The sequence below is a fragment of the Miniopterus schreibersii genome, assembly GCF_964146895.1.
Source record: "Miniopterus schreibersii genome assembly, chromosome: X".
NCBI classification, from domain to species: domain Eukaryota; kingdom Metazoa; phylum Chordata; class Mammalia; order Chiroptera; family Miniopteridae; genus Miniopterus; species Miniopterus schreibersii.
This window is the reverse complement of record NC_138104.1, coordinates 91,294,450-91,299,993: the sequence shown is the minus strand read 5'-3', so window position 1 is coordinate 91,299,993 and position 5,544 is coordinate 91,294,450. Positions and strand designations below refer to the sequence as shown.

At 36.5% G+C, this 5,544-nt stretch overlaps 1 pseudogene across 1 annotated transcript; it reads right to left on the bottom strand.

Annotated features, from left to right (window-relative positions):
* Positions 1-223: 223 nt before the first annotated feature.
* Positions 224-664, bottom strand: LOC308551203 (ubiquitin-conjugating enzyme E2 L3 pseudogene; annotated as a pseudogene). The gene has a single exon. The product of its transcript is annotated as a ubiquitin-conjugating enzyme E2 L3 pseudogene (transcript).
* Positions 665-5,544: the final 4,880 nt, after the last annotated feature.

The window sequence follows — 5,544 nt, the reverse complement described above, 5'->3', positions numbered from 1 at the left end:
CTATAAAGTACAGCAGGCATTGAGGTAAGCATTTTCTTTTTGAAAGCAGAACTCGAACATCTTTATGGGTTACCTAGACCACTTTTGATTGAGAAAACTGTAGAAAGTAACCGCCACGGGCAAATGCCAGGCATGTGTCAATTTTCCAGTCCTGCTTTGTGGGGTGTCTGAATGCACTGCTGAGGTCTCTGCTCACACTCAGTGGAATCAGTCATGGCAGATGTTAGTCCACAGGTGGCTTTCCCCCATATTTCTTTGTAAAAGTTCTCCTTACAGAATTTTTTATGGTCTTTAGAGCATTCTTCAGCCAAGTGAGCCCAAGGGGGTGCTCGAGTTGGGGATCTTCACCAGTGCAGTGAGGAACTGGATTACTTGGTCAGTTTTGGTTGCTGGCTTCCAGTTTTCAGTACTAATTACTGGCAGGCAGATCTGCTCCTTTTCATTGACGTTGGGGGTGATAGAATTTTGTTATAAATGCGATCTTCCGTGGTTTGAATGGGTACTCTGCTGGAAAGTTGATTTTGATTCTGAAGGCCCCCTTGTCATATGGACGGTTGTCAGGAACAATAAGCTCTTGCCAAGTCAATAAATTGGCTTCATCAACCTGGAGGTTACAGAAGTTTTTCATTCCACACTTGTGGATTTCTTCAAGCTCCTTCATCAGCCTCCTGTAAGCTTTTTTAATACATTAGTATATTTAATCCTCATGACAACATGAGCACTCTGTGAGACAGGCATTGTTATCTCATTTTTACAGATGAAGAAACTGAATCTCAGGGAGGTTAAATGCTTTCCCCAAAGCTTCCCAGTTAATAAATACCAAAACGAAAACTGGAACCTTGTTCTAAATAGTACTGTCTCCAATACAGCTTTGATCATATTATATAAAGATTAATAGTTAGTTATTGCTGGCTGGATAGGAATTCTTTAAGGGCAAGCCCAATCTTTTCATTACAGTGTCCCCTGTGTGTGACACCATGCCTGCCATACAATAGACTCATGGGTTCTTTGAAGAAACATTAACTTATTCAGACAATAGCTTGTTAGGTTGATCCTTGGTTTAATCGAGTGAGTTTTGAGCAAAATAGCTTTTGTCTCTTCTTTTTTTTAAATCCTCCTGACAGATTTTAAGTGTGCTATACATTATCATTAACTATAGGAAGTAAGAGAAATAAGCCAGACACAGAAAGACAGGTACTGTGTGATTCCACTTATATGAGGTGCTGTATCAAAACCAGTCAAATTCATAAAATCAAAGGCTGGAATGGTGGTTACCAGGGACTGCAGAGAGGGAGAAGTGGGGAATTATTGAACAACAGGCAAAAAGTTTCACTTCTGTCTCTTGTTTTTTAAATTTGTTGCATTGGAGACCCTTGCTTCTTAACATTACTACAGCTACATAAAAATTTCCCATTTTTAATCATTATTTACAAGTCTCATTGAGTTGTTATTTGACTAACATTTATTAAAAACCCTAAATCAATAGCTTCTTGCATGTAAAATAATCTTTCAGAAAATAAATTTGGTTTATATAATAAAAAAGTATATAATTAACTCATCTAAAACAATGCTATTATCTGATATAACTTGCTGATTTACTTTTTTTTTCATGGAAGTTTGAGCTTGGAGATGAAGATGGTGTTTAGCAGTTATAAAAGTTATTTAGTGAATATAAATTGTACTACAATAACACATTTTTAAAAGATCTCTCTAGTAGACAGGATCTACTAATGTAGAGAATTTAAAATGGAGATACTATTAATTAGTATTCTGTTGAGGACCACCCTAAGCAAATTTGAACATGCAACATTTTTGGGGCTTTCTTTTTTTGTGTGTGCTTTTAAAAACAAAATATTTTGTATGAATAAGGGTTAGCTACTTCCCTTAAACATTGCATCCAGGTTATTGTAAAATCAAGTCTCAGAACAAGCTCTGTCATAATAGAAACATTTATTAATAGAGACAAAAATGGTTCATGTAGCCTATTCTGTAAGCTTGATGAAGTCTTAGGTGTCTGTCATTTTAGGTATTGGCTCAACACTGGACAATATCCTAGAAGTAGAACTCAGTTACTCTTTTTTTTTTTACTTTCTGCTAAGTTTAATATTCTAATTCCAAACACTCTGTTTTCTTCAGCTTGAATAAAAATGCATTATCTGATAAAACAGTAAAGTGGGCTAGGAGTTTAAAGATCACATTTGTAGTCCCATTTTTCTTTTCTAATAAGGTGTCACTTTTTTGTTGTTGTTGTTCAAAATATTACAGATGTCCCCTTTTTCCCCATTGGCCCCTTCCACCTTGCACCCACTCTCCCCTTACGCCTTCCCCACACTATTGTCTGTGTCCATGGGTTATGCATAGATGTGTATAAATTTTTTGGTGAATCTCTCCCCACCCACCCCCACCTTCCCTCTGAGATTCGTCAGCCTGATCCATGCTTCTATGTCACTGGATCTATTTTGTTCATCAGTTTATTATGTTCTTTAGATTCCACATACGAGTGAGATCATGTGATGTTTGTCTTTCTCTGCCTGGTTTATTTTGCTTAGCATAATACTCTCCAGGTCCCTCCATGCTGTCCCAAAGGGTACAAGATCCTTCTTCTTCACAGCTGCGTAGTATTCCAGAACTCAGGTACTCTTATAGCCAGCATTAGGCAACCAGCATCTTTCTAAACCAAAGGCAGGATACAGAATAGCTTACATACCAAGTCTTTGGCCCATTTCTAAAGGTAGATGCTACAAAGCTTTCTGGATTCTTATGTCCTTTGTATTCATGGGTGAGGAGCGTATTTATACTATTTTAGCCAATTCATGTAAGTTGAAAATTTTTTTGTCTCAGTAATCACCATCCATTCCTAACAGGTGTCATGCTAATTAATAGCTAGCCACTAACTTAATCAATAAAAGCCATTTCTGATATGAAATACGGCTATTAGCAAAACATCTGGGTCTGATCAAAGACAAAGATAGCTAATGTGTTTGTGATCACTGCCTCTGGAGGGGAGCCTGTCCTCTCTGACAAAGTAATACCTGACTGTCCCTGGCATGGGGATTCCTGGTTAGAATGCATAAACTGTCCACGCTGAATTATTTTTAAACAAATTACAATTACCATTAAATTTTTTTTACTATGATTAGGAATTCAGTTTCTATGAAATGGAAAATAAGAAGGGGATAAATGCAGAGAAATTAAGCTCATTTATAGTAACTGTTTCTTCTTTTTATGTAGTTGTATTTTCTTATATAGACCTAGTGCATTAATCCACAATATCATTGACTTAACAATGATGTTCCTCTGTCTGGAACCAGCTGCATGATACTGGATTGGATGCTCTGAATGGAGTGGTGAGGAAGGAGGTAGCTGCCATCCAGAGTCTAATCAGTGAAGTGACATTCTGGAAATTAATGGGCAGTATATGTCTCTGCCACAGCACTCACAATTTGGCTTATTCAAACCACTACACTTTTAATATTTGTTCAGTTTTTATTTGGGGGACAAGTTGATTATTGTGTGCAAGGGTCGGAAGATGGACAAATCTGCTTGTCAAAAATACCCTGCCTCTAAATTACTATAGCCCACTCTCTGACATCAGTCAGATCATCATTCATTGGTTTTACCCTCTTAGTAAAAAATCTAATGATCCTCTGTTGTTACTTTTAATTTTTTTATATTGACTTTTAGAGAGGAAGGGAGAGGAATAAAGAGATAGAAACATTGATGAGAGAGAAACATCATTGATCGGCTGCCTCCTACATGCGAGCCTGCAACCCTGGCATGTGCCTTGACAGGGAATCGAATCAGTGACTTCTTGGTTCATGGGTTGATGCTCAACCACTAAGCCACACCAGCCAGGCTATTGTGACTTTTTAAAGTCCTTTATAAGTAGCGGAGGAAAAGCAACCCTTGTATACTGTTAGTGGGAATGTAAATTGTTAGAACCATTCTGGAAAACAGTAAGGAATTTCCTCAAAAAATTCAAAATAGAACCACCACGTGGTCCAGCAATCCCACTTCTGGGTATATATGTGAAGGAAACAAGATCACTAATTCGAAGAGACATCTGCACTCCCATGTTCTTTGCAGCATTAGTCACAGTAGCCAAGTTACAGAAACATTCTAAGAGTCTGTCAACAGATGACTAGAAAAGTAAAATGTGGCATGAATACAGTAGAATATTATTCAGCCTTTAAAAAGATGGAAATCCTACCATTTGTGACAGGGAGCATGAACCCATGAACATTATGCAAAGTCAAGTAAGTCAGACACAGAGAGAGAAATACTGCATGACACTATGACATTACCTCACTTACATGTGGAATCAAAAAGAAAACATGTTCAACTCATAGTAACCGATAGTAGAATGGTGAGGAGTTGGGGAAAAGGGAATATATTGATCAAAGGGCAAAAGCATTCAGTTATAAGTTAAATAAGTTCTGAAGGCCTAATGTACAGCATGGTGACTATAGTTAATAATAATACAGGAGTGGGCAAAAGCAGGTTAAATTACCAACCATCACTACCCAAAAGAGAAATCCTAAGTAAGGATATGAAATAATAACAGTAATAATAAGACAAACAATACAAATAAATAATATAAAAATGAATGAATACAAGGATAAACTCTGTGTTTTGCATACTCACAATTGTAAACATACTTTTGCCCACCCCCATATATTGTATACTTAAAATGCGCTAAGAGAGTAGATCTTAAGTGTTCTCACTATAGAAAAAATGGTAAGTATCTGAGGTGATATGTGAATTCCCTCCACTGTATAATCATTTTACAATGTGTACATATATCAAAACAACACATTGTACACCTTAAATATATACAATATTTATTTGTCAATCATTCCTCAATAAAGCTGGAAAAAATATAAGGATGTTAAATGAAGGATGGTGAAAGAATAAAAGACTATCCTCTTAGAGCAGTCTCATGCTATGTGGCTTGCCAAAGTAAATATACCTGGTAATTGTATTCAATATACTTCCAAACAGGAGTTCTAGGAGATACATTTTCTCTAATTCTTTATACTGTCATTGACATTTTAAGTCTCTTTTGTTTTTAATTTTTTTTTTCAATTATAGTCTACATTCAATATTATTTTGTATTAGTTTCAGGTATACAAAATAGTTAGACAATCCTATACTTTAAAATGTGTTCCCCCTGATATTTCCAGTACCCAACAGGCACCATACATAGTTATATATATTTTTAATTTATCTTTATTGTTGAAAGTACTACAGATGTCCCTTTTATTCTGGCATTGACCCCCTCCTCCCTACTCCCTTCCGCTCCACAGGCTTTCACCACACTATTGTCTATGTCCATGGGTTTTGCATATATGCATATAAGTTCTTTGGTTAATCCTTCCCATCCCCCACCCCACCCCCGAGAATCTTCAGTCTGTTCCATGCTTCTATGTCTCTGGATCTATTTTGTTCATCAGTTCATTTTGCTCATTAGATTCCACATATAAGTGAGATCATGTGATATTTGTCTTTCTCTGCCTGGCTTATTTCGCTTAGCATAATACTCTC